Source organism: Orycteropus afer, unplaced genomic scaffold (assembly GCF_000298275.1).
Source record: "Orycteropus afer afer isolate SDZICR_OR568_19922 unplaced genomic scaffold, OryAfe1.0 scaffold00018, whole genome shotgun sequence".
Lineage (NCBI taxonomy): Eukaryota > Metazoa > Chordata > Mammalia > Tubulidentata > Orycteropodidae > Orycteropus > Orycteropus afer.
Genome location: NW_006921605.1, coordinates 18072037 through 18083216, shown reverse-complemented (window position 1 = coordinate 18083216; position 11180 = coordinate 18072037).

Below are 11180 nucleotides of genomic sequence, written 5' to 3'. Positions count from 1 at the left end.
GTTCAAACCCACCAGCCACTCCTCAGAAGGAAGGTTGGGCAATCTACTTCCATAGTGATACTGCCTCGGAAACCCAAGGAGGGGTCACTATGAGTGGGGTCCAACTCGACAGACACATAACAACAACATGTGCTTCCTCTAAACTAAGAAACTACGGAATCTTCCTGGATAGAGATAGAGTAATTTTAGGAACAGCCTGGAGGTGGGCACAGGCATAGAGACCCCTGGACCAGAAGCAGGCATCTCTCTGCCTCCCCTCTGGGAGGGTAAACCCTACAAAGAAGCACCCACCACTGGAGTCCTCGTCTCATATTAAGCAGACACTGCTCTGTCTTGTGTCTTAGCCCCCTTCTTGGTGACAGCCAGAAAGGCAGGCAGGGCACCATCTCTCAGCTGTCATGAGCTCCTTTCCCCAGTCCAACTCCCACAACTTCCCCTCATCTTGTGGTAACATATTCCGGGCCTTAACAATGACAAACTGGAGAAATCTTTGGTAACATCTGGAGGGAGCTCCAAGGGGCAGGAGCATAGTGCAGGGGAGAGCTGAGCAGGAGGGTCATGCTGTCACCAGCCCCCCACCCTGGGAAGCTCCTCTCATTCTCCCTGGGCCATGCAGAAGCACACTCAGCTGGAGGTAGCAAGGTTAAAGGCCTGACTCTCTTGGGCAGCTGGATTAGGAGATGTTTTGCATAAAGCTGTGCCTGTTCACTTTACGGGACCCACAGGGCATACTTGATAGAACGCAATGTTCATACCAGTGTCTCTAGTCACAAACGCCAAGAGTCTGACTGGTGAGACACTCAGGAAGTCAAAAGGGCCCTCTCATCTTCAGAGGGGCCAAGCCCAGCTCACGGGAATGCAGGCATCAAAAGGCAGGAAGTTCCTGACAAGTCTGTCCCGTAAAGCCACCAGACACTGGGCACCTTCATGTGGCTGCATAAGAGGTTGAGCTCTCAGGGAGGGGTGAGGTGATCTGGGGGCCTTCGGAGCCAGGGTGGAGCCCGTGTCTGAGAAGCGAGGCCACGGACTCCCTACCACAGGAAGTGGCTCCCCCCTGCCAAAGATGGACTCAGAGTTTGGGCCTCAGCACCCTCAGGGGATAAGTGGCATTTTGGTTTCTGTTTCCTTCTCTTTTTTTTTTTTATCTCCTTCTCTTTTTTTTTTTATCCCCCCCTAATTTTCCAAAGAAAAGCTGTATCACAACTCTCAGTACCAAGCCCACAGAGAAACTTGGAGAAGTGGGTGGCCTTCCTCAGGGTTTGAGTTATCAAAGTCTGGGACAATCCTGGTCGTTCTCCCCTGATGGCTGCCATACCTCTGGTTTGGTGGCCCAGGGCCTGTCCCCCACTTCCCACCCACCCCCACAGCACTGATGAAGAAGAACAGCTGCTTACTTAGCTGTTTGAATTACAAGATGAGAGAGGGGATGGCTGTGCCCAAGGGGTGGCCTGGCAGGTCATGAAGTCTGGCTTAAACACAATCACCTTTAGGGGTTTCACTGCAGCTGACAGCCTTGTGGGGCAGGGGACAGAAGAGAATGAATCCCTTAATGACTGAAGAAGCATCTTCTAGAAGGAGGGAGAACCAATGATAGATAATAGGTCAGCCAGGGAAACCTGCTGGCATCCTGAAGGCAGCTATAGATTAAACACGGGCAGGGTCACAGGAGTCCAGTTTAAAGCAGAACCAAAACAAGAAGTCAAAGAAAGGACCAGAAGAGCAAGAAAAGGAGGAGGAGAAAAGCCAGGCAGGGGAGACCAAAGCCAAGCCAATCAGCCCTCCCAGGGGCAGAGGGCAGTGACATGCGGCCCCTAGCTAACAACTGCTAGAGACTGAGTTATCACAGCTCATCTGCCCTTAGAACATTTTACACGGAAGAAAACTGGGCCTATGAGGTTAACTTCCCCACACACTTAAACCACAGCTAGGGATCTGAACCTGGGCTGTCCAGCTCCAAAGTCCAGAGCTACAGGCTCCCTGCCTTGGATCCACACTAGACCCATAGCAGCTTTTCTCTGCTTTCAATGTTTAACATAATCATCATGTAATACAATTTTTAAAATAATGAAATAGGATACAGGTTTGGCTGCTGTAACAGAGAACCAAAGTAACAGTAGCTTAAGCTACTTAAGGAGCTCTGGTAGCACAGTGGTTAAAGCATTTGGTTGCTCACCAAAAGGTTGGTGGTTTAAACTCACCAACCGTAGACATTTACAGCCTTGGAAACCTTATGGGGCAGTTCTACTCAGTGCTATAGCATCATTATAAGTTGGAAATGACTCGACAGCAGTTTTTGGTTTTAAGCAAGCTTAAGGCACTTGACTGCTAACCAGAAGGCTGGCAGATTAAACCCACCAGCCATTCCTCAGAAGGAAGATTGGGCAATCTACTTCTGTAATGACACCACTTCAGAAAACCAAGGAGGGGTCGCTATGAGTTGGATCCGACTCGACGGCAGTGAGTTTGGCTTTGGTTTTTGTTGAGTTTCTATCTCTCCGTTAGCAATCCTTGGGTTTCAGGCTCTTTCTATTTTGCTGCTGTCAAGGCTTAAGTTCCAGATGACCTGCCCCTCCTATGTTCACATTCCAGCCGACAAACAGGAATAAAGGAGAGGAAGGCCCACCTTCCCTTTAAAGGCACAGCTTGAGAGTTGAGTGCATCACTTCTCTTCACATTGTACAGGCCAGAATGTAGCTGTCATAACCCTGTCCAGGTGAAAATGGGTTACAGGTAAGCCAGAAAGGACGATCCCTTTAACCCTGTGGGCAGCCAGATGTGGCTTAGCATGGGGAATGTTTCCATCCACAAGAAGCCTTGCTCATTACCTCAGTCCACCGCACAAAATTATGATTTTCTATTACATTACAATGTGCAATAGTTGCGTTCTCCTGACCTATGAGACTGTAGCAGATGACCAAGTGGTCTGGAACAAGAATGGGAAAAATATTGCCATGGTGATGCATGTAGAGGACGATGGCTATTAAAAACAAAAATGTCAAATATCAAGATAAAATCCATCAACTGTCACAAAAAGAGTAATCACCAGTACAAGGACATTTCTCCCAAAACTAACTGCAACGTGGGAAATCTTTCCTTTCATTGGATAGTAATTAAGAAGAGATTTTGTAACCCTAATGGAATGGGTTGTGTGTAGTCAATGGCATTTGGAGCCATTATAAAGACTCAAAATGTATTTGCAAACTGAATTCATCAGGGACCAAAAAATAAATTTAAATGTTCAAATAAAATTTACCTCAAAAGACTGTTCAACATCAAAATTACTTTAGAGAGAGATGAATTAGAAAGGGAGTGACAAATAGTACTTACTTGCAAAGAACATAATATCTACCAAGGAAACTTCAAGAGGGTATTTGGATAAAATATCAGACATTAAAGAGTTCAAAATGGTGTGTGGATGTAATATTGGAATACAAAAACCCTAAACAGTAATTCCTAAAACCAAAGCCCTTCAGTGGCTCTACCTGGGACTTAGTACAAAGCTACAGTAATCAAGACTGTATGCTACTGCATAGCATGCATATATACATCAGTGGAATAAAACTGACAGTCTAAAAATAAAGCCATATTTATGGTCAATTGATTTTTGACAAAGATGCCAAGAAAATTCCATGGAGAAAGATTAGTCTTTTCAAAGTGATATTGGGACGACTGGATATGCAAAATCAAAAGACTGAATTTGAAACCCTACTTCACACCATATGCAAAAATTAACTCAAAATGGATCAAAGACCTAAATGTAAGAGCTAAAACTACAAAACTCATAGAACAAAATATAGCTATAAATATTTGCAACTTTGGATTAGATTCTGGTTTCTTAGATACGACACAAAAAGCACAAGTGATAAAAAGAACAAAAAGTCACTAAGTTGGTCTTCATCAAAATTAAAAATGTGCTTCAAAAGATACTGCTGCAACCATTTTTTAATTACCTTCAGCAAAATTTTACTTGTATGTGATATTAATGATATTCTACGATTTCTACATTCTGTTGGATCACCTTTCTTTGGAATGGGCACAAATATGGATCTCTTCCAGTTGGCAAGCCAGGTAGCTTGTCTTCCAAATTTCTTGACATAGACAAGTGAGTGCTTCCACCATTGCATCCATTTGTTGAAACATCTCAACTGATACTCCATCAATTTCTGGAGCCTTGTTTTTCATCTTCAGTGCAGCTTATGCCGACTCTTTCAATACCATCAGTTCTTGATTGAACCTATGCTACCGCCTGAAATGGCTGAACATCAATCATTCTTTTTGGTACAGGGACTCTGTGTATTTCTTCTCTATTCTTTTGACGCTTCCTGTGTTATTCAATATTTTGTCCAAAGTACACTTTAATATTGCAACTTGAGGCTTTAATTTTTTTTTTTTCAGTTATTTCAGCTTAAGAAGTGTGTTCACCCCTTTTGTTTTTCTAACTCCAGGTCTTTATTCATTTCATTATAATACTTTATTGTGTCTTCTCAAACAGCCCTTTGAAGTCTTTAGTTCAGTTCTTTATCATTTCTTCCATTTGCTTAGCTACTCTATGCTCAAGACCAATTGTCAGAGTCTCTTCTGACATCCATTTTCGTTATTCCTTTCTTTCCTGTCTGTTTAATAACATTTTGCTTTCTTCATGTATAATGTCCTTGATGTCATCCCACAACGCATCTGGTCTTTGTTCATTAGTGTTCAATGTGTCATATCTATTCTTGAGATAGTCTCTAAATTCTGGTGGGATATACTCAAGGTCATACTTTGGCTCTCATGGACTTGTTTTAATTTTCTTCAGCTTGATAGTTTGTTCTTCAGTCAACCCCTGGCCTTGTCTAGACTGATGATATTGAGCGTTCTCCATCATCTCTGTGCACAGATGTAGTCAATTTGATTCCTGTGTATTCTACATGTGGCAAGGTCCACATATAGGGTCACCATTTATGTTATTGAAAAAAGGTATTTGCAATGAATAAATTTGTTGGTCTTGCAAAACTCTATCATGCAATCACTGACGTCCTTTCTATCATCGAGGCCAAGTTTTCCAGCTACTAATCCTCCTCTTACTTGTTTCTAACTTTCACATCCCAATCACCAGTGATTATTGATGCATCTTGATTGCATGTTTGATCAATTTCACACTGCAGAATTTTGTAAAAATCTTTAATTTCCTCATCTGTGTCATTAGAGGTTGGTACGTAAATTTGAAAATAGTTGTGTCAAGTGGTCTTCCTTGTAGGCGTGTGAATGTTATCCTACCACTGGCAGCACTGTATTTCAGGAAATATCTTATTTTTCTTTTTTTGAGATTTGGCTGATTTATTATGCAGTATGATGGTGGCAACAGACATCTGATCAACATGCAAGTCTTACAATTTGAACACAAACTGGGAGAAAAAAAAAAAGCCTAATTTTATATCATCTTAATGGCATAACCACACAAAGAATCATCTCTAGTAACTAAAACTCATGGAACTTTGACTCTACATTCCTAGGAAGATATAACATAAGGACAAAAGGAACCACAAGGAAATCTTACACCACATTTAGAGTATTGTTGTTGTTGTTGTTATGTGCCATTGAGTCAGATCTGACTCACAGCGACCCCTCCTTGGGTTTCTGAGGTGATATCACTATGGAAGTAGATTGCCCAACCTTCCTTCCGTTAGAAGTATTATTAGTAGTAAAATATATCTATTTATTTTGCTTTGAATTCTTCATGATATTGTTTTACTTGTTCTATGGTCCCTTCTCATATTTCTTGCAAACTGTTGGTTAGATCTAAGTCAGAACAGATTCTATCTTTTTGGCAAGAATACTTCTAGTGATGTTGTGTACTTCCTATTGTATCCCATAAGGAGGCACTAATGTCTCCTTGTCCCACTTCAGTGATGAAAAACAGACTCAATGTATTTACATTTGCCTGCACACACACCTGAAACCAAACCCAAACCCATTGCCTTTGAGTCAATTCTGACTCCTAGCGACATCGTTAAGACAGAGTAGAACTGCCCCATAGAGTTGGCAAGGCCGTAATCTTTTTTTTTTTAATTTTTATTGTAATTTGGGTGAAAGTTTACAGAGCAAATTGATTTTCCATACATTGCCCTCCCCTTCACCCAAATCAATACTTGTCTCTACCTATCTAGCAGTGTTCCTTCCCCTCCCCTCCCCTCCCTGATTTCAGGAAAGATCTTGAAGTGTTCGTTTTAACAAATGCACTAATTCAAAACACCTAGTCCATTTGAGCTCAATAATGTTTAGGGTATCGATTTTCATGCATTTCAATTTTTATATTTCCAATTTTCCTAGTTTCATACTTCATACATTCCACATTCTGATTATTAATGGATGTCTGCAACTCTTTCTTCTCATTTTAAGTGGTGCCACATCAGTAAATGAAGGTCCTGGAAGCTTTACTTCATCCACATTATTAAGGTTGAGTCTGCTTTGAGGAGGCAGCTCTTTCCCAATTGTATTTTGAGTCTCATCCCACCTGGCGGACTCCTCTTCTGGCACTATATCAGATAGTATCCTGCTGCTATTCATAAGGCTTTCAATGGCCAGGTTTTTTTAGGATTAAGTTGCCAGGTGCTCCTTCCCAGTCTGTCTTAGTCTGAAAGCTCCGCTGAAACCTACCCACCATGGGTGATCCTGCTGGTATTTGAAACACTGGTTACATAGCTTCCAGCATCACAGCAACACGCAAGCCCCCACAGTATGATAAACTGACAGATGAGTGGTAGAGAGTTACCATATCAAAAAAAAAAAAAAAAGCCAAACTCACTGCCGTTGAGATGATTCCGACTCATAGCGACCCCTTGGGTTTCCAAGGCAATATCTCTACGCAAGTAGATTGCCCAGTCTTCCTTCTGTGGAGAGGCTGGTGGGTTTGAACTGCCAGCCCTCTGGTTAGCTGTCATATGCCTTAGGCACTATACCACCAGAGCTCCTAAGAGTTACCATATGACCCAGCACTTTTACTGCTACGTATATGCCCAAAATAACTGAAAATGTATGTACCCACAAAAAGTTGTACATGAATGTTCAGAGCAGCATTATTCCTAACAGAAAAAAAGAAAACAACACAAATGTCTATCAACTGATGAATAAACAAAACAAAATAAAAAATTGCTGTTGAGATGATTCCAACTCAAAGTGACCCTGTAAGTCAGAACAGAACTGCCACATAGGGTTTGCACTTGACTGCTAACCAGAAAACTGGCAGTTCAAACCCACCAGCCACTCCTCGGAAGGCAGATTGGGCAATCTACTTCCATAGCGATACCACCTCGGAAACCCAAGGAGGCGTCGCTATGAGTCAGATCTGACTCGACAGCAGTGAGTTTGTTTTTTATTTTGGTTAATCTCTATAGAAGCAGACTGCCACATCTCTCTCCCAGAGAGTGGCTGGTGGGTTCGAACTTCTGATCTTTTAGTTAGCAGCCGAGTGCTTTACCACTGCACCACCAGACTGCTCCAAACTGCTGAGCAGATAACCAAAATGTGGTATATCTATACAGTGGAATATTATTCAGTTATAAAAAGGAATGAAGTATGGATACATCTTACAACATGAATAAATCTTTAAAAAAATGATACTAAAAGAAGCCAAACACAAAAGGCTACATATTGTATGATTACATTTATATGAAATGTTCACAATAGGCAAATCTATAGACACAGAAAGCAGATTAGCAGTTGCCTAACGGCAAATAACAACAAGGCTGAGAAGAGGGGGACTCCTAATGACAGCTAATGACTAGGTTTATCTTTTTGGTTTGATGAAAGCGTTTGGTACCTAGATAATGATGATAGTTGAACATCTCTAAATATACTAAAAGCTACCAAATTGTACACTTTAAAAGGCTGAATTTTATTGTGTGTGAATTATATCTCCATTTTAAAACTTGAAGATCTTCCTTTGGCATTTGTGGCCTTCTCTGCCCACCCCCACTCCTATGCAATGCTAGGAGGAGGCTGGGGACCTGGCCTGAGCAGGACTGGGCATGTGACTGAGAGATTGCTCAGGCGTTTGCCCTCTCTTGAAACATGATGAGGAAATGACACTGGAGCTCAGTGTCAAAAATCTAGTTTTATAGGCTACATTGTGGCCATCAAGGGAGTTTGCCAATTTATCACACAGCCAAGCAAAGTATGTGCTTAAGTACAGGAAATGAATGGGCTCCGGAATGAATGTGTTGGCATAACAGCTACCCCATACTTTAGACCTGCATAATGTGCTTGAATACTCATAAGACGGCTATACTCATGTCACAATAATCAGAAGAAGCCTCTTGATGTAAAGTCATTTCCATTCATTTTGCAAGCAGATTCAAACACAGTTTTCAAATATTTAAAATATTTGTTAAAAAAAATTTTTATATGTATGTGTGTGTATTCATGCATTCATCTGACAAATAGGTATGAGCACCTACTATTTGCCAGACACTAGAGAGACAAGAGGAGCTCTGGTAGTATAGTGCCTAAGGCACATGACTGCTAACCAGAAGGCTGGCGGTTCAAACCCACCAGCCACTCCTCGGAAGGAAGGTTGGGCAATCTACTTCCATAGTGATACTGCCTCGGCAACCCAAGGAGGGGTCGCTATGAGTCAGGGCCGACTCAACGGCACACAACAACAACAGCAACAAGAAGAGATTCAAGGTGAACAAAACAGAAAAAGTCCTTACTCTAACAAAGACCACATTCTAGTAAAACCAAAAACCAAACTCACTGCTATCAAGTCGATTCCAACTCACAGTAACCCCCACTGGATGTCCAAGGCTGTAAATCTTTACAGAAGTAGATTGCCCCATCTTCCTTCCATGAAGCAGCTGCTGGATTGGAACTGCTGACCTGGTTAGCAGCCAAATGCATTATCCACCATGCCACCAGAGCTCCTTACATTCTAGTAAGGTAAACAGAAAATGAACAAGTATACCCTTAGTACAGGTAATGACAGATGCTATATTGACACACATGAGGCAAAAAAATGTATATATATATACAGCTTGAGTCAGGCACACCCTCGTCTTCAAAGTGGTATCTTTGCTCTTTAAACTTTAAAGAGGTCTTCTGCAACAGGTTTTCCCAGTGCAATACGTCCTTTGATTTCTTGACTGCTGCTTCCTTGGCCGTTGACTGTGGATCCAAGTAAATTGAAACCCTTGAGGATTTCAATGTTTTCTCTGTTTCATCAAGATGCTGCTCATTGGTCCAGGTGTGAGGGTTTTGTTTTTTATTTTTGTTTTGAATAAAGAAGACTGAAGAAGAATTAATGGATTTGAATTGTGGTGTTGGCGAAGAATACCGAACGTACTGTGGACTGCTAGAAGAAGGAACAAATCTGTCTTGGAAGAAGTACAGCCAGAATCTCCTTGGCAATGAGGATGGCAACATTTCGTCTCACATACTTTGGCCATTTTACCCAGAGGGACCAAACCGTCAAACCAAACTCGATGCCATCCAGTCGATTCCGACTCATAGCAACCCCCGAGGCAATAAATCTTTACAAAAGTAGATTGCCCAATCTTCCTTCCGCGGAGTGGCTGGTGGGTTAGCAGTCAAATGCCTTAGGCACTACACCACCAGAGCACCTTAGGAGGGACCAGTCTCTAGAAAAAGTCATCATGCTTGGTGAAGCACAAGGTCAGCCAAAAAGAGAAAAGACCCTCAAAGAGATGGACTGACACAGTGACTACAACCATGGGCTCAAACAGCAATGACTGTGAGGGTGGCACAGGGCAGCATTTCGCTCTGTTGTCCATATGGTCATTATGAGTCAGGACTGACCTGACAGCACCTAACAACACTAACGATGACATACTGACACACAAAGCAGGGTGAGGAGATCAAGCATCCAGACATCAGACGTTCTTGGTAGACTTCCTTGAGAAGGTGACATTGAGGTTGGATTTAAATGAGAGGAAGCTGTGATCTACAACATGCACTGCAAACCCCAAACAAGCACAATCACCCAGAGATGGGAACAAGAACAAGGGGAGGTTCATGCGGCTAGAGTGGAATGAAGGCGGAGAGAGGGATGGGGAGGCGGCTAAGCATTTCCAGGGGCCAGCCCAGCCTACACACCACAGCCAGGACGTGAAATAAACACAAGGTGAGATGGCAGGCTTCTGGAAGACTCTGGGCAGGGCAGCAATGTGTTCTGCTCTCTGTTAAGAGGTGCACTGCGACTCTGTGCCGTCTTTGTAGAAGCACAGATAAAGGTTGGATGGATATATAGCCAACTCTCCAAGAGTTACCTCCAAATAACTTTCTTTTCCTTTGAAAACACAATTTCGTTTTATTTTTAATTTTTATTGTGATGTGGGTGAAAGTTTACAGAGCAAATTCATTTTCCATACAGCAGTTCATACACATCTTGTTTAATGACATTGATTGCAATGCCCCACAATGTAACAGCTCTCTTCCCACTTCCTCCCTGTAGTTACCTCTACTGTGTGTCCTCTCCTATGCATTCCTGCCCCGTAAGCTCTCTCCCAGTGAATACTGCCCTTCTGTTCTCCTATGATTGACTGGTCCAAGGAGTCTATCTACCTGATATAAATGTTCATCCTATATCCCTGTCTATCATTTGCCTAGAAGCCAGGGGAGTGAGTTCAGTTCCAGACCTGAAGGGTAACTAGGGGTCATAGCCTCGGGGGTCTTACCAGGCTCTATCAGACCAGTAAATCTGGTATTTTTTGTGATTTTGAGTTTGTTCCACATTGTTCTCCCATTCTATCTAGAAACCCCTGCACTGATCCCTTTCCCAGTGGTTGACTGGTAGCCAGGCACCATCTAGTTCTTCTAGATGGTCTCATGGTCATATAGGCTGAGGTTCCCATGGTCTACCGGTCCTTTGGACTAATTGCTTCCATGCATCTTTGGTTTTCTTCATTCTTCTTTGCTCTGGATGAGGAGAGATCCATTGTTGCATCTAGATGGCTGCTTGCAAGCTTTTAAGACCCCAGTCACTACTCAACAAAGTAGAATGTAGAACAATGTTTTTGTGTAGTTGTTATTGTTGTTAGGTGCCATCGAGTTGTTTCCAACTCATAGTGACCCCATGCACAGCAGAACAAAACACTGCCCGATCCCGCGCCAGCCCCACAATCCCTGCTATACTTGAGCCCATCATCGCAGCCACCGTGTCAATCCATCTCCTTGAAGGTCTCCCC